At 37.8% G+C, this 19,118-nt stretch overlaps 1 long non-coding RNA gene across 14 annotated transcripts in view; it reads left to right on the forward strand.

Moving 5' to 3' along the window:
* LOC310918665 overlaps positions 1-16,114 on the forward strand; it is a 43,615-nt gene extending 27,501 nt beyond the window's left edge. For 9 of the 14 annotated variants that reach the window (XR_014591714.1, XR_014591715.1, XR_014591716.1 and 6 more), the window contains 2 exons: positions 13,187-13,350; positions 14,630-15,270. This is a non-coding gene — a long non-coding RNA (uncharacterized lncRNA). Of the gene's footprint in view, positions 1-8,809; positions 8,868-11,659; positions 11,749-13,186; positions 13,351-14,033; positions 14,175-14,629; positions 15,271-15,896 lie in introns of those variants that run through there. The other 5 variants (XR_014591710.1, XR_014591709.1, XR_014591711.1 and 2 more) reach the window with 5 other exon arrangements.
* Positions 16,115-19,118: the final 3,004 nt, after the last annotated feature.

A 19,118-nucleotide genomic window follows, 5' to 3' on the forward strand; every position in this document is an offset into this window, starting at 1 on the left:
AAGCTGTCTTGGATTCATTGATATACATATCATAGTTTTTACAAAAAACCATGGTTCTAAATTAATTTCCCAATAAATAGTCCCTAGAAAATTCTAAAGAACAAATTCATTGAATAACATCTTAGGTAGGATGACATTTGTTAATGATTAGTGAAAACAGTCTTAAGCTAAAATGTCATCTTTACCAATGCATATAAAAAAAAAGATAGCCAGTAAAGATGTATAAGATTACTTAATCTCTATGTTTGGAAATATGTTTCTCTGGTTTAGATGCTTATTGCAAATGAAAAAAAAAAAATTTAATTAAGTGAAAATACATGATGGGTCAACTGAATCCCTCATATAAAGCTCTCCTTTGAGTTCTTGACTGTGGGGCTGATGTTTGCGGGGTGAAATTATTCTTGTAGAAGTTTGAAAGTGAGATGAATCTCCATTTCCATGCAGAATTCAGCTCAGTTGTAATTACATTAAATGCCACATAATGTATATACATTCCTTTCTACATGCTTTTTAAAAAATAATGTAGCAGCATATACTTTGTTTCAAGTGAACATTTATTTAACAAGAATACGTAGTAATGTGAGCATGACACACTGGTTTATCAAGTAGCATGAAATTAGTTTTATGCTACAGTATTTTATGTCTGTTGAATCAGAGAAAGTTATAATAGCTCAAGGGATTTGCATATGACAGAGATGCTTTCCTGTTTGTGTTCTTAAATATTAACATCCTATTTTAATTAAATGCTGTCTGAGATTTTTTTTACTCTTTTTGAGAGTAGTTGAAAGTTGAAACATGAAAGTAGCTTCATGTTATTTTAGAGTATTTATTACTTCTGATGTACTTTTTTTAAGAAAGGAAATGAAAAAAGTTAATTTGAATGAAAAACATTGAAAGAGGAAAGGAGAACAGTGTATGTGCAGCATTTGCAGTAATAATTTGTTGAGAGCATGTTGTGCTTACCTGAGAAAGGATTTGTGTAATTATTGAAAAATAACCTACTAAATCTGTGATTTTGACATTATAACTTTGCATAATGAAAGGTAGTAGACCATGTAAAGGTCTGGTTTAGCAGAGTTTTCACATCCCTTTTTCACAATTATATTTTCCATTTTGGTTAAAGTAGCTCAGGAAGAAAAGCTTCTTTCACTTTTCAGAGGAGCGTGTCCACAGCTGCATGTGTTGATTTGGCACAAATTTTAGCACTTCTAAAACTTGCTAGAAAGCTACTGACCTTTAAAAAAAAAAAAAAAGTTGAAAAATGGAAGCATGTAATTGCATCCTCAGACTAAAATCATGCTTCAGCGCCTTCTCCTTTCTGGAGGTTTTGTCCTGAAAGGCGAAACAATTACTGGCCAAATTAGACACTGACCACTCCCTGTAGCACAGAGGATATGGATGTGTATGTACACACACAGTCTTTCACACTGGATCACAACTTCTGTCTGCAGCTAGGAAATAAAATGTAATCTCTTTCAGTTTCAATTTTGTCTTGTCTGTTTTGCATTGGGTCACTGTCTCAGTGGACTGCCCCAGTCCTTATCTCACAGGTAAACAGGAAGCAATTGTGCAAGATAAGCCAGACTGTTTACTCAGCAGCACAAAGAGCTTTACCTGGAATTATGCCTTATGCACATGGAATAACTTTTTCCCCTTGCTCACCCCTTGAAGGTGACACTTTGCTAGCTGCCTACATCAAAGCACTCAAGAGTCTTACAGCAGCAGTGGGAAATGAGGCACAGGATGCTTGAGTGGGAAGCCAGGTGGGAGAGGCATCCCTGGGGAGATGAGGGTTTCCCAGGCCTCGTTGCCTCCTGAACTGTGCTACCCTCTCCCTGCCATGACTGTCCCCCTTGCTGGAGAGGGGAGGGGAAGGCTGTGTTAGCGTCCTTTGCAAAGCTGGAAAAGCCATGACTGGTACATAAACCCAGGCACCAGGAATCAGCTCATCAGGCTAGGAGCTTGTTTTCATATTTCTCCAGATCTCTTCACAATTGAACATTCCATCAGCTTTCTTTGCTGTGATTTCCTTTTCCTTTTTATCTTATTTTTTTTGTTTGTCCAGCTGCTCTGCTTTTTGAACCCATGATATTTCTGAAATCAAAATAACAAGTGTGAGATAAAAGACTATTCTAGAATACATTCAAGGTGATGAAAGGTTTGGTGTTTGTTTTCAAGAGGTTCATGGTGGAAGTTGGCTCTTGTGTTAGGGAACCATGTCATTTCAATAGTTTCAATCTCCAGAGCTAGAGAAAAACAGCTTTTTCTTCTCTTCAAGGGCAGTGGAACTCAATCACATCCTCCAAAACTGCAGATAATAGAAGGTGATATTTGGCAATGGAGTACTCATGTAAAAGACATATCCTAAAAATCTTTCAGTCCTCAGGAAAATTCATGTGAGGAGAATTTTCCGTATTTTAGGTTTTTGTGAAGTATTTGACATAGATGACCAGAATGGCGCAGATTTTTTATAACAAAATGTAAACATGTGTTGTTAAAAGTGGCCTGTCTGCACTCCAGTGAGCTGGAAGGTGAAAAATCAGAGCCTTTCACTGTGACTATGGAAGATGCTTCTAGGTCCTGGATGGGAGAGAAAGCATGAGCCTTTCAAACTCTATTAAAATTCCTAGATTTGTCTAGACTTTTGCTCTGTAAACCCCATGATTCATACATTTTCAGGTGGGTCTGCTTGCAAGGAGCAAGCCTTATTTAGGGAACTCCTCTCTCCATACAGTTAAAAATGAGTCCCTGCTCAGAGGAGTGTTGGCAGCACAGGTCACTTGCACAAAACTCAAGGTGCCTTGTCCACAGGTTACTCACAGCCCTTTGTTTTGGTTCTATAAAAGAGGGTCCCACCAGCAGCACTGTTTAGCCACACAGCTACATTCTAAAACAGTACAAGGTACTGTTCCATGCTCTACAACAGCTCTTTTATTCAACTGGGATTCCACTACATTTTCAGGCTCACAAGGTTGGGAATGAATACTTAACTGCTGCACACTGCAGAAAATTACAATGGATTTTTGCATGTTCATTTCTACAGTGTTGCTCTGTTGCAGTGCATTTCCACACCCAAGCACATGATTCTATATAAGGAAAATAGTTTCAGTTTACCTCTGAACGTGTAAGGAAGTAAAATTAGAATTTTCCATAACCTTCTCATTGTAATTAGCCAAGAGACTGCACAGGAGCACTGATTGGGCTTTGGAAATGTACCTCAAAGACTGTTGCCAATTTCATTGGTCACGGTGCCGAATATCCCACCTAAACCATTGAGTACTAAAAAGACTGCACAGAGGAGCTCAAGGGCTTTTTTGGACTTCCTTAGCTAGTCTATGAGTGTTCTCTGCACTGTGTTCAATTGATATTTCTTTGTCTGATGATGTTTGTTATTTTTGTCATTATTAAAGCCTTTTGTTTTACAAAGCATGTCCAGAGAAGTTGTCTTGCTATTATTAAGCCACTCTGAGAAGTTGCAGGCCAACCCTCAGACTTGATAAATCTTCAATTAGCCTATGCCATTCTGGCCACACACATGCAAGATTGTATCATTGGTCTTTAATTCAGACCAGCCAGTATTTGCCTGAACATTCTCACCGTAATCCTAGCTCTCAGGAAAGAAAGGGCAGTTTCAGCACTGAATACACAGGGGTTACAGACCATGGCTCTGCAGCCATTTCAGGAATGGTAACCATAGTTGTGAATATGTTACCTTTTATACTTCCCAGCAGCAAATTCCCTGGTTGTTCTCAGAGACTTCCTGAGAAACAAGTTGCTGAGTGACTTGTGATTTAGCTCCAATATGCAGAAAAGCAACTTTTGACTTATTTTTCTGCTTTTGTTCTTTTTTAATCTTCACCTGGAGGTGCTTCAGAAGTTGTCCTATATGGCATTCCTCTGACATTGCCTCAGGAGCTGTTTTTCCTTAAGTGTGTGCTGGAAATAAGGAGCCATGATTTCCATCATGTACCTTACTAAACCTGTAGCTCTGTGAGGACTGGGCAGCTTTGTCGTGGTGGTTGACCATGCAATTGTGCCTCAGATCAGCTCAGCTTCACCCATGTTAACAGGCTGCCAGTTCCCTGGCTGGGCAAGGGGGGATTTCCTTCCCTTCAGAGTTCCCCCTGGAAGGGTGTGGCTGGAGCCTGGGGTCAGGTCAGATAGCCTCATGCTTCTGGAGGCTGTCCCACCTGTGTCTGGCCACAGGAGTTTGCTGTGCAAAGTTGGCTGTCAAACTATCATTTCATACAGTCATACAATGGTTTAGGCTGGAAGGGACATTAAAGTCCATGTGATTCCAACCCTCCTGCCATGGGCATGGAATGCATGGAACCCATTTCCCAGATGGAGATAGGTTTGTTCTCATGTGGTCAATCTTTTTCTAGTAACTGCTGCCAAAGAGTCAGTGATCTGGAGAATGCATTCATTTCTCTCAATCCATTTTCAGTTAAAAAAAAAAAAAAAAAAAAAAAAAAAAAAAAAAAAAAAAAAAAAAAAAAAAAAAAAAAAAAAAAAAAAACCTAAACAGGATGGGAAATCCTGGCAAGGTTTCCGGCATATCTGGTTCCATGATTCAGCATTTCATAAATAAGTAGTTATTTAAGTCTGTTTTGTCCTTTGTAAGCAATACTGATGTTTTATTAGCAAATGGTGAACTGTTTTTCTTTCTGTTGACTTTCAACTGGGGCCAAGGAATCTGCATGAAGTTACTATTTCTGGCATGCCTAGAGACTTTTTTGTATTGTCAAGAGCAAAGTCCTCTAGAGAAATTCACAGCCAAAGACGATTGAAGATCTGTGCATACAATGTGTGATAAATTTGTCAGCAATTAATTTATTAATGAAAGTCACAAGAAATAGAGGAAACCTCTTAGGATATACCACTGGAAATCCCATATGTATTTCAATTTCTTGAACACTTTGCTATGCGAACAGAATTTTCATTAAAATGCATGCGTTTTGGTGCTGGTAATTCAGTCTGAAAAGCAAACTGCTGGGGTTTTTTTCTCTCTTCATACATGCCCTTGAAGTATTTTTGGCAGCAATACCAGGAAGGCAGTGACTCCACCAGTATCTGATTCTCAGTGCTGCATGGCAGAGAATGGGGGGTGTTTATGGTGATTTAAAAGCAGCATTGGAGCAGATGCTGTCACATCTCCCAGCTAAGGGAGCAAGTAATTCCTGCCACTCACATGGTCCCTCTGATTAAGTGCTTCTTGCTGCTTTCAGGAAGCCATTTGCTGCCCTGCAGTGTTCTCTAATTCACACACACTTGTGTGCATCTCCATTTAATTTGTCTCTCCCCCACCCAGCCTTCTGTGCACTGTAATATGGGAGAGCAGACTTAACCTCACAGTGGTCTGTTATGGCCCAGTATTTCACAGACAGAGGCCAAGACTGTTGCTTACTCTGATATTTTTAGTAACAGTACACTGCAGAAACGGTACTAGTTTTTCAGCTTTAGATTGACCTTGATTAGGAAGAAAAAAAAAAAAAATGTTGTGATTAGAATAGTCCTCAGCCTCTTTTAGCACAAACAGGGTTAAATACTGAAGACACATACTTTTCATTTTCTATCATGGAAGTACAAGTGGTAACAGTGATGACTGTGTAACTCAGGAGGTGAAAAATGACCAACCAGTGATGAGCAAACACTGGCAGAAAACATAAAAGCAGACACATAACTCACAGGCCAGACAGCAAGAGATAAGACACTGCATACGAATAAGAATATGTGGGTGTGAGAGCAAGCAAGTGCTGAAGAAGAGGATCTGACTGCTTCACTGAAAGTGCAATTACACAGAAAGCGCTTCTGACTGCATTTCATCAGTAAATACTACCCAGTGGCATAAAACTGGTAAAAAAACCCCAAAGAGCTGTATGAAAATGGCAGGCTTGCTTCCAGACAAAATAAATTACAATGAGTTAAAACTACCGATATATAACATCTGCCTTGCAAATAACCCACTTTGTTCCTGTTTCTTCTGAGAATGTTCAGTTTTGGCTCAGACTTAGATGCTTTGTTCTGATTTCAGCAGACTATTTGAACAAGACTGTTCATTCTGGATATCAATTACCTAGATATGTTGGCTGACTAAATGTATCTTAAATCAAGCAAAAATTGTGCTTCTTCCATTAATTAATACATTTCTTTTATTAATATCTGTTTTTTAAAAAAACACTGAAAAACAGAATACAGATATTTCTTGATTTTCATTAATACTCTATGCTGTAATAAAATATAAGCCTGTGCTTAGTCATTTGGTAAAAGATCTTTAAGAGCTGTCACTGCAGGTATGTCCTGAAATAAGAGCAGTATCCAGGGTTCTCAGGAGGATTTTAGTGGTTGCAGAGAAGAAAGTGAGGATATTACTCCCAAAGCTGTGTGAGGAAGAGGATGGGACCCAAAATGAAGAGATTTTTAAGGAGCTTCAAAATTTTAAATTAAATTATTTTTAAAAAACCGCAAACTTTTCTCTTTTTTTTCCACCAAGTTCTTAATGCCACGTTTTAAGGCTGATCTATGTGGTTCTGTGGTTTATGATCAGCCTGTGAAGGCTGTTGTGAACCTCAGCTCTCCTAAGGTGCCTTCTCCTGCAGGATCAGCACTTAAGCCTGAAAGAGCCTCTGACTGTCAGGGGACCTGGATGTAGGGAGAACCTCCTTCCTCTTCTGTCAAATGCTGGCTGTTCCAAATTGTGTCATGTTCAAGCTGACTGGATTTTCAGAGGTAACAAACTCAGGTTATACTTGATCCCCTCAGAAGAATTTTCGATCCAGACCAGCAAGGGTTCAATTTTCATCTCAGCTAGTATTTTTACAATTGATTTTGGTACTGCATGTCTATATTGCCCTATTTGTTTCAGTACTGGCTGCTATTTCCTTAAAAATGTATTAAGTTTTTTAAAGAACACATCTAAAAATATATATGTATTATGGATTAAGAATACTTGTTCTCCCAAAGTCACAAATGGACAAGCAAAGCATTTTATTTGCATGCCCCAAGCATTCAGTGAAAGACAATTTATGGGTAAAATGCATAAACATTTTTCATTGTTCTAATTGCTGATCTCTGGGTCACTTCACTAAGTTTGTGGAAGTAGCTGATTGCACTCTAGATTCTTAAAGCCAGACTGGATTTCCTGCTCATCTGTTTACTTTAACTGCCTTTAATGATCCAGCACATATGGCCTGATGCAGTAATACTGGGTTACAAGCCATCATGGGTTTTTTGTTGGAGAAAAGATTCAATTACTCTGACTGTTTCACTCATCCCTTACAAAACTTGGCCGGAGTTCTCTACTGTCTTTCAGAAGAAGTTGAACTGCTTCAGTGGAGGCTTCTCCATGCTTTTGCAAGTTTCAGGATGACCCCATATGAATATTTAGTTCCACCGGCCTCATTTGTGCATTTAAGTGCCAGTACAAATCAGTGCATACTGAAATGTGTTTCTTTGAAGATTTTAAAAATGTATTATTGTTATTCTTCTTCCCAGCTGGTGATACTTACATTGTCTGGATCTGATTTAGCCAAATGACAAAAAAAAACCACTGAAGTGACAATCTCTCCATCCAGAAGTCTTACGTCTCAGTTTTCCAAATTATGTGCCTGAACTATTCAATTTTTAGTACTGTGTCTAACATTTTAAAATTAGATTTTAAAAATTATTTGTGAATCAGGCAAAAGTGACTGGATGAAATATAAATACAGTTTATAAAGATAGGAATCTCTATCAGGATCTGCTATTCTGGCATTAAACAAAAATAGTCAAGCTCCTAACTGAATTTATTCTGCTCAGCTGTATTAATTTTAATATTGTACAGCCTGAAATATTTTCAAAGTTTTCACTTAATTTTTTTAATCTGAACAATTTTCATTATGTTTTGAGGATGGGGCTTCATTAAATATCCTTAATATTTTGCTTTTGGATTATATCTCTACAAACCTTAGATTACCTCTTAATGTAAGAGAGTGACAGTTCATATTCAAATGGAGAATGTGGGCAGTTAAATAGGAAGTGCATATTATGTGGCCAAACTCCTGGGGTAAGGGACATTTATAGCTTCATTTTCCCCTGCTTGCATAGGCAATGCGAGAAGGGAAGTAATTTTCCAAGTAGACTTAGATAGATGTGATTGGGTGTGAGATACTGCAGATGTATGTAGGAAGGGACTTGTGTGTGGGGCTGGTTATCCAGTTAAATTTCTCTTTTTGCTTATGGAAGATCCAGGCTATAGGTGAGCAGGCATGTTTTGCACCTGCAGTTTGAAAAAGTGAGTGAAGTCCATAATGACACCAAAATATCAAGTAAGGATATTGTGTTCTCTGTTCTCTTTTTCTTCCAGAAAACTTGGTTCAGTCTACCCCAAATAATTAAACGTTCCCTTGGAAAGCATTATCAGCATTGTAATCATAATCCGATCATGAAATTATAGTATTCAGATGAGGAAACCTAAACATTTTTTATAATTAGGAGGAAACTTGATATGATGGAATAAACAAAATCTGTTAAACTAATTGCAAACTGGAATATATGTTTGACAGTATGAAAATTACAAGTGAAATACAATTAGTGACTGGAATTGTAACAATCTGATTTTACTCACTATGCAAAATTTAATTTCCTATCGTGTAAATAATAAACCTCATAAACAAGCCAGCAGCTAGATTGATATGATTAATCAGTTTTTATTAATATACTGGTGGTGGATGACCAGTTTTAAACAATGAACATAGAAAATGCGTAGAATTGGAAATGAAAAGGATCCGTCTTCTTTGATATGAATGAAGAGTAATTTTTTTTTCCTTAGCAGGGTAAAAAAGCCTTGTGGAGGTCACTGGAGAGGAACTGCATTGCAATTAGCTCTGGTAATACTTTTGTGGCAAATATCATGATCTCTAATGCTCCATCTGCAAAGCCTCTGGTGCTGATTCTTCAGCTGTGCACCATTTTATCAGGGAGCTCCAAGGTGCCCCTGTACCCCATCAGGAGGGCTGCTGTGCCACAGTGCTGAGAGTATCCCTCTGCTACTCACAATTGCCCTTGCAAAAATTGTTCCACAAGGAACAAATCCAAAGAGAAAAATGTTTGAGTTTGTTTGTTGATTTGGGGTTTTTTTTTACCCAAGACAAATAGTCCCAACTGTGGACCCTGGTCAGAGTGAAATTCAGAAAGGAGCATTTGGAATGGTTGCCTTTACAAAGCCATTATGGTAGTGGAATCACAGAATCATTAGGTTGAGATAGAACCTCAAGATCACCAAGACCAATCACTAACCCAGCCCTAAACTGTGTCCCTAAGTGCCACATCTATGTGTCTTTTGAATACCTTCAGGGGTAATAATGTCATTGCATGGCCAATTGAAGCATCACCTGAAATATTACTTCAGTAAGTTTTAACTCTACTAATCACTGATGTCTAGTATAAATAATATGGGTTTCTGTGTTCATGATTAAATTGATTTTTACATGTAAATATTCTGGTAGTCTCTGAAATCCCGTATTTATTTCTAATTATATGTTTGATAAAATGGTGGATTTTTTTCTCTGCTTTGGACTATTGACGTGTTTTAAGAGGAAATGCATCACCAGGATTTACCATGCTGGAGCCTTGAAGGACCAAGTACTATTTGTGGGACACACAATTATGGTATTGCCAGAAGAGATACCATTTATCTACTAAAAAGCTTTTCAACAAAACATATTGTCATTGGACAAGCAAGTGGTCTTAGTTTTTCTGACAGCTCTCCTTCTAGAATGCCATTATAAACTTAGGATATTGTAGTACAAGCATTTAACCTAAAAAGCAATAAGATGTTGCAAGAAAAAGGCTCCAAGCTTTCTGCTTTTCCTTTTACCCACAGACTGATGTCTTTCATTATCAGGGAACGCTGACTTCAGTGTGAATTCTTAGTTAATATTTCAAGTCATCTTGGAGCATTTCACAATGTTTCACCCATTTCATTTGGAACCCCTAATCCTGATCAGTCAATATATATGAATTTCAGTCCAAGTCATCTTCACCAAAAGGCTATTTAATCATTTTACTCTATTAAATATAATTTTAAGAAAAGATGCACTCCCTATGGCATACCTCCGTGTAAACAAAGCCCTAATAAAGTGGGAGAGGGAGAACAAAGGCAGCTGGCAAGGTTCAGGATGTAGAGTTGATCTGCTTTCTGGTGCCTAGGGCCTGACTGCTGTCTTGTATAACTGACTTCATGGACTCCTGGGCTAAATGTAGGGCCTGACCACATTTAATGAACCTTAGAGTGCAATCAAAAAGATGAATATGATATGTCTGAAAATATGAAGATTTTTTTCTTCTTTGAGGACCTCTTGCAGTCTTAGGAGTCCTCTTCTTCATCTAGATAAAAGCACTATTGTATCCAGCAGCATTTGCCACTGAAACTGTGTTCCAACCTAATATTGAAACCACAGAAGTCTGAATAATCACCTTGTTTTATTCTATACATCAACCGATGTATCTACTATGACATCACTGAGGGAAAAGGAATATTCTAAAGACACTAACATAGGTTAGTTTAACTTAATCTCCGGCATCAGCCTACAGTACTTGTCAGAAAAATATATTAATATGGGACTTTACTGTTCTCAGAGTAGCCTTTGTCAGGAGTTTGAAATGTCTGAAACAAGATAATTAAAGAATCCTTAAAACTGTAGTTCAATCTTCTGGTCTTTCTTCATATTTTAGAGCTCTTTTGAAAAAAATTCAGTGTACCCTTCTGAAAAATATCTGAGAAACCAGTCACATTAAACCATATTTCTTCTCTTGTAAACTACCCCCTGGCTGTAGCTGACACTGTACTTTGTTGGATTTTGCAGCTTTGACTCTGAAGCGGTGATCAGTATCTATGGACCTATTTTACAAAATTTCAGCAAGGAAAGAACAGCATATTTGGATTGAAGAAGACCTAATATGTTCCTCCCTCTTCTACCTCCTATAAGCACAAGTTCATTTCTACAGTACAATATCTGCTTGCTCCATAATTTTTTTTTTGCTTAAAATCTAGGGCTTTACATCTCTGAGAAAACTGCAACAGAGCAACACCTTTTCCTCACACATTTTCCTGAGTAAAAAAACTCTTCCTAATAGCTGTGCACATTGATATGCTGTTCTACTCCTTTATCTTCTGTTTCTGTTCTTCACAAGGAGCGATGGGTTTTAACAAAACTTTTCCTGATAGTAGCTATTTTCAGCTCTTACCTCTGTGGTCCCCAAAGACAGTGAAAATATGGACTCCATTTTTAATCTAGTTTTCATATATTTGTTTAAGAAACAGAGCACAACTATACTTCCTTATTCACAAAAATATCTGTAATATGACACAAGTATTGTAACTGCAACTTTTTAAGCAACTCACATGTACATATTCCAGTTGCTTCTAAATGCAGAAATACTTGCTTCTGCCAAACTACGCTTTCTTTGTGTAATGTAATACTGATGCTTTTGTAGAGTAATTTATCCAGATTTCTCTGATCATTTTCATAGGTTCATACAACTTCATACTTGCCCCCAATGCTGTTCTTGAGGTTCATCATGTCTGGGTTCATACATCTTGGCAATAAACTAAGATTTTACTGCTTCTGGAGACTTTGATCAGGTTTTTTAGGAATTTGCTGTGATTTTTCCTCTACAGGCATATAGAAGCACAGTAAAAATGGGTATATAAATAGTCTTTTTAATCAACTGGATTGATGGTTCATCACTCTGAAACTATAGATAGGTGTAAGTATGCTAATATAAGAACAGCGAAGATTGTAACAAATTTTGAATATCTCAGAACAGTAATTTTTGTTAGACACATCTTTATTTACAAATTAAAAATGGTCTTTAAATCTTAAGGGATTAAACACTCCAAGTTTCTGCATTTACTGATTTCATCTATAGTCTCTCTTTGAAATACTGACCTGCAGCAGTTGCAGAGTAACTGTGTCACAGAAAGAGCACTTGCTGAGCCTGATTTCCCAGAATGGTTGTGGGCAAAAGTCTTTCTTATTTGCACAAATAGATTTCATGCCTGTGTGCACAAACTGTATCCTAATGTGGCCACAGAGGCAGTATTCCATAATGCCAATCACTACAGCACTACAGAAGCATTTGGAGAGCAAATGAATGTGTGCTAAGGTCTGACACTGACACCAGATGGACTTCAGGGGAAGTTTACTTTACACCTTTACAGGCTGTGGACCAAATATTTTAGGCTTTGGAGGAGAAGGTATTGGGGCCCCACTCTAGGTTTGGTCTCATGTAAAAGAAATTTCATGTGAGTGTTCAGAGCCTGTTCCCTGTGTGAATCTAACTGGTAAGTGAGGATGATCAGAAAATTCATCTCAGAGGTACACTCCTGAATTGAATTAAGACTGAAATTCAGGACGACCAGAGCTAGTCAAGCATCCAGTTGCTCTCTTCAGCATACTCATCATACCCTATTCAGGGACATAATGAGTGACAAAAGCAAAATATTCCAGTGTCTGTTTGCTTTGTTTTTGCATATGTGGAGTTTGGCTTTTTTGTTTGTTTGTTTGTTGGTTTTGTTTTGTTTTGTTTTAATTACAGATTCTCCAGTGTCATATCTTACCTAGAAGAAAAGGGAAATGCCCTAAGGGACCTAGATTGCTATTGTGATCAGCCAGATTTCTGGATGAGTGCCTTGAAAAATAGCTTTTCCTTTGCTAAAACAATGGGCATACTCCTCAGCAATATTATGCAATCCATCAATTCTGCATAGGTTTGTGAGTTGAAAAGAAGGCTAGAGAGAAGGTGCAAACAGAAGAGGAGGACTAAATGTTATTAAATCCCTCTAGTTCTCACAGTTTGAAATGTGCAGTGTGAGATGTGTCATTTAGTCACACGTGCACTGTCAGAGCACCCTCAGGGAGCATCAGTCTGGCATTGAAAGTTACCTTAGCAATTCTGCTCTGAGATAGAAAGAAAAGGCTGAAGCAGATGGGGAACTTAAAGCCTTCGCCAAATCATCACCATCTTCAGAGGATTTTTTTGGGGGGGGGAAAAGGAGAGGAAAACAAGGGAGAACAAGATACTCACAGAGGTTCTTTGCATGTGTTTGGATGGATTTTACAGCATAAATTAAGCTTATATTTTCATTCATGGTTTGTATGAACTAGGAGAGTACTAACTCCTACCTGATTTCTCTTCCTTTCAGCTGAAAGGAAAAGGAAGCAATTTTGATACCACAGTTCTTGAATCTGAAAAAAAAAAAAAAAAATGAAAAAGGCTGGTTCTCCTCAAATTTAATGAAGTGCCAATCAGTAAATCATTCAAGCTTTGTCCTAATGAATATATGCTTCAGTCTTATCCTAAATCAAGGTGAGTAAATTGTGGTGTTCAAAATTCTGCATATCATTACATGTGTTTTTTTATGATAACAATAAACCTGCCCAATGACACAGCATCTTTTCTATCTTAGCACTGAATATTATGTGGGAAGTTAATAATATTATAATTTGCTGTTAATATTAACAGCATTAAACATTTTAAATTCCCTAGAATATTTTTAAAGTCAGACAAATATCCTTTGCATATGGAGTTATTATTTTTTCTGATCTTCAGAATTTCCTAGAAGTATAAGAAAATCCAGCCAAAAAAGCTCTAAAAATAAGAAGGTCTTGCTGTTGACACAATGAATTTGGACTCAATCATGAGCTATGTTTTTGGGTGTTCCCCTTTGCAAAGACAGCACAATGTCCGAAGGAATCACTGCTGAGTTTCTCAGCTCTTCTGCAGTTGGCCCCATAGGAGAAACAGAAGTTCTGAAAATGTCCTGACTTTTTCCCTATAAATATCAGAGCATAAGATAAAAAGTTAGTTCTGTGGAGACATGTATCTGAGCCTGTGCATCCTGACTCTTTGGCAGACAGTACTTGAATTTCAAAGTCTACAGTGACTCATGAAAATGATTTTTTAAAAGGAGGAATCTGTCTTTATTAAAACAAATGCAATAAAAGCTGGAAAGCCTCACTGTCTTCAACAGAATATGTTGATTGTGTTAGAGGTTTTGCACGAGCAGGACCACTGGGAGATGTTCCTTTGGGCCTTTATTGCGACATCAGCCTCATGACAGGGGTTGAGACAATTGAAAGATGGCAACAGCTCATGTCTGTCAGCAGCAGCTGAAGATTTCTTTGTTACAGGTCATTTAAAAAACTTTCTGGCCAACAGGATATTGCTAAAGCTTACAGACAATTGTTCTAGCCAATCACTGAAAGCACACATACACTTGCTTCAAACAATGCTTGCTTGTATGCTTTCTATTAACAATAAACAATATTCCATATTTTTCTGCAATCTTAAGGTCTATTCTAGCCAAGCCTTAAAACTCAAACTATTATTTCCTGTCCTTGCTTACTGTATCATTGTATCTTTTCCTACTTTAAAACTTTGCAGTTGAAGCTAATTCCAAGTTATTCTGCTCCTTCCGTTTTTGGGGCCTGCTTTCACAGCTTTCTGAAAGCCTCCTTACCTTTAATATTCCCCACATTGAGGAGGAATTGCTAAGTTAAGGAATAAAGATAATATTCTGCATTTCCTGTGGCCTGTCTCCCCTGGAGGACTCTGGGTCATTTTTGTTTTGTATTTGTTTTGCTAGCATTTAGTCCAGTTATCGCCTCTACTCAGTTCTCCAAACACCGTGAAGCAATGGCAGAAAAAAAATTGCAGATAATAAAAGATTGATAAAATTGTTGCTGGAGATGTATTTAAAGAGGCTTTGAGATTTCACCTGAAATCTCTCTAAGGTACTGTTTGATCTTGATCCAATTCTGTCACAGCTTGACCATGGACTCATTGTGTCTTTCTCAAGCTTTCAGCAGTAAATTTTACAGCAAACAAACATAAACCCAAAGTATCGCCACTGTCTCATCTCTCCAGAATGACAGACCATGTAAACTGGACGGTTCATAATATTTTTCATGAATTGAATTATGTTTAAAAATGTATTATCTAGAACTCTGATGATCTTTGTCATTCATCATTTAGAACTGAATTCAGATTTCTCTGTGTGTCTTCTGCCATTCTTCTTGAGATTATGATTTTGCTTTTACTGTACCCCTACCATTTTCACTAACATGTCTAGAAATAGTCTTATATAAACTTTAGAAATTATAATCTTGATGTTTTATGTCATTGCCATGCACAAACCTGCATATTTAGTAAGATCAAAATCAGGACCATTATTTTTCCAAAGCAAGTGAAACCTTGGTGCAAATAACACAAAAGTACAAAAATAAAAATAAAATATAAATATATGTATACTTTGTCTTACTATGTATATACTGCCCTTGTGTCTTTCTTTTCCCACTCCAGTCTAAAGCATGCAGGCTTCTTGTGTTTAAGCTCAGCTACCATGAGAAATAAAGTCAGTTTCTGTGGCAACTTTAACATACTGATGACAAATGTTAGGAGTGAAGATGTGCACAGGAAAGAGAGCTAAATTTGAGTATGTGGCTACCTCTGTTATCAGCACACTTAGCATGGCCCAAGCTTGGGCTAATGGACCACCCAGTGTCATTTAACATGTTTAATTCTTAATATTTATAGACCCATGCCAAAAACTCTCTGTTCAGGTGCAGAAAGATATAGCACAGGGTATGGGAAGGAAAAAAGGTTCAGTGGTTTGGATGTAAACTGTGGTGTTGCTCACACTTCATTTAATGTCATAGGTGCAGCCCCAGTCTTTATATTCAGCCCTCTGAGTGTTGTGTGCTACTGAGGAGGAGTCAGATAGGATGAGATGTTGACAGATGTGATTGGTTTTAGTCATAGATTTGATTGGGACAGAGCTACAAGAAACAAGGTATTAAAGTTCATAAACAGCAATTTATAAAATCCATTAACTGTTGCTAATTTTACTACAGAAATAGCAGAGCTCTTCTAGGGACTGGAAATGCCTTCAATTTTGAACATGAGACCAGAGGACAGGTATATTGGGGTTTTTTTCATGATTGTAGTATACTTTCAGATTACCCACTATGCTAGCTAGCTCCATCAGGTTGGAGCTTGACTACATTTTGCTTGAAAAAAATTGATTATCCCACATTTTTCAGTAAGTTTGTGAATATGAAATAACTTCTGTGAAAAAGAAAAAAATAAATATATTTAATTTTGTATTATAGGATTGTGGGTTAGCTTGATCTTGTTAACATGCACTTTACTCATAGAATCACAGAATGGTTTGTGTTGGATGGGACCTTTAAAGGTCATCTAATCCAAACCCCCTGCAGTGAGCAATATCTTCATCACTAGAATACAAATCACAATAACATACCAGCTCTAACAATGTGCTTTGGATCCTCCTAATTTTTGATCATTAGCAAGGGGTGTATACCTTTGTCAACAGCCAAAACATTCATGACTCATTTTCCCTGGTTAAATTCTCTAACAATAATAATATATATTGAACAAACACATTCAAAGAATATTCAGTGCACACAGGTTTCATCAAAATTTCTCTAAATATTTCCTAGCAGAACTCTTTGATTTGTGTTCCTGATCAAGATAAAAAGCATGGTGTTTTCTTTTGAATTGTAAAACTCTGAATTATATTAAAATATTTTCATATGGGACCAGCCAGCAGGGTTTTCTTGTCCCAACCTCATTCTCAGAAATGGTTGAAATATTCAGACTGAAATATTAGGGGGGGAGAAAAGGTACAATTCAGGTCATAAGTGGAATAGATAACTTCTATTTAAAACTGCTAACAATTAGAAAAGTTTTTTCTAATTGAAAAGAAGTAAAGTCTTTGCACATGAAACAGAGTTCAGTTCAAGTTTGTCACAGACAGCTTTGCTTATAGATAGTGATGCATGAGATGTTTTTATTTTTCTCATTTATCTCATACTGAATACTTGCTGGACTGTTGGTATAATTCCCATCAGAAATTTTTTTAGAAACTGCCTAGTGCTATTTGTTCTCTTGGGTTATGTGACTAATTTTATTATGCATTACTTATAATAAAAACAATTAAGCCCCAAGCCAGTGATCTGTAGGTATGGCCAAATACACTTTGCTCATAGCAACTTGCAGCCTAATGTGAAACAGGTCCCAACAAGCCATGGGAACAATAGTAGACAGTGAACAAACTGCACATGTCAGTGAACATAACAGCACTAAGAATATGCTTTCATGCTGCCCTGGCTCTGTCCCTCTGCCAGTAGTTGATCTCAGTGACACAAGTTGAGGCTAAGACCATGAAAATTTGGAGCACTAAATCATTAAAGATTGTTTTAGGGACAAACAAATCCAATATGTGTGTTCACCAATAGATACATGGGCATCCTGTGTCTCAGTTGCTTTCCATGCTCCCTTTGGTGTGGCAGTGCTGGCAGGAAGGAGGGCAGCAGCCCCAGCTCCTGGGCTGCAAGCACAGCAGGGCGAGGCTGCAAATGCTCTGCCATCAGCATTTCCCATGGTTTGGATGTAACTCAGTAACAGAGACTTGTTTATAGTTCAGACTTAAAAGCATTTATACAGGCTGTCTGGAGTTGCTGAGGATTCACAAATTTTCCTGTAATAGCTGTTGTCACAGTGACTGCAAGTAAAATTGTCCTATGGGTAATAGCCAGATCTTCATTCCTGAAAATATTTGTATCTATGTATTCAGCTACCTTAAAATAACTTGTGCAATGAGTAAACAATAAACTTTTATATGGAGAAATTAATGACCCGTATGTGTTCCTTCAGTGATGTTGCAATCTACTTGCCCTGTAATTAAGCTTCAGTGCAGCAAAGATTACTATTAAGAGAAATCAGTTCCCTGAGGAGTAAAGACAAGATTGATCTTTTGGCTTGTGGCCCTGATGTTACACATGAACTTTGTCCTTGTAGAAGGCTTATACTTTTCCTGACAATACCCACACTGCTTGATCAAAGGTGACTTTTGAATTCAACATCTGCTCTGCAGGCTCATGATTTGTCATGTTGGGCATGGTCTTGCTCAGATAAGATCAGAATTCTTGGAAGAAATAGTAGCAATAGAGATTTGAAAAAACATCTGTCAGATCCTCCAAATGAAGCAAGCTTGGGGTGGATCAGAACAGGGTATCTTAAAAGCTTACTTAAGCAATACTGCATTGAAAAGCAGGAGTCATTCCTGTATGGTCTTGTTTACTGTGATTCCTAGAAAACTGATTGTATGCATTCACAGTGACTGAACTATGTCCTATGTATCAAAACTGAAGTGAGGGTAGATCTTGCACTTTGGAGTGTAAATCTTTATTATAGATTTAGATCAATCTACATTGTGCTGTAGATCCCTCAGCACAATGCTAAAGGAAATTCTGCCTGAGATTCTTTACTCAATGAGAATTAAACAAAGCCACTTCTGCTCATTGCCACAATTGCAACCCAGAGTGCCCTAACTTACAGGTTCTGAAACTGTCTTATTTCGCTTTCTGCAGATGTATTTTCTTCCCCAGGTCTAGAAGAAAATGTAAGTAGTGTGCTACTTATTTGTTTTTATTGCTGTGGATGAACAAGTTTGGGGAAAATCATCATAGAAACAAAGTATATTTTAGGGCCAGTTACAGATATAGAATAGTTTTTATGGGGGCAGGCATCCCAGAATGGGTAAGGTTGGAAAGGACCTGGGTCATGTTATCCAATCTTCCTGTTCAAGCAGGTCTTCCTAGAGCAAGTGGTACAGGATTGTATCCATACTGGTCTTGAATATCTCTAGGGAGGGAGACTCCACAACCTCTCTGGGCAATCTGTTCCAATGTGTGCTCACTGCACAGTAAAGAAGTTCTTTCCTCATGTTCAGATGGAACTTCCTGTGCCTCAGTTTCTGCCCATTGCCTCTTGTCCTATTACTGGGCACCACTGAGCAGAGCCTGGAAACATCCTCCTGACAGCCTCCCTGCAGATACTGATAGACATTGATGGGTTTATCTCTCACTTGCTTCTTCTCAAGGCTGAACAGGCTTGACTGTCTCAAACTATTGTCTCATAAGAGAGATGCTCCAGTCCCCCAGTAATCCCCCAGTAGCTCTCTGCTGGACCTGCTCCAGGAGCTCCCCATGTCTTTCTCCCTTGTACTGGGGGGCCCCACAACTGGACACAGGACTGAGCAGAGGGGCAGG

Source organism: Zosterops lateralis (assembly GCF_965231275.1).
Source record: "Zosterops lateralis genome assembly, chromosome: 1".
Lineage (NCBI taxonomy): Eukaryota > Metazoa > Chordata > Aves > Passeriformes > Zosteropidae > Zosterops > Zosterops lateralis.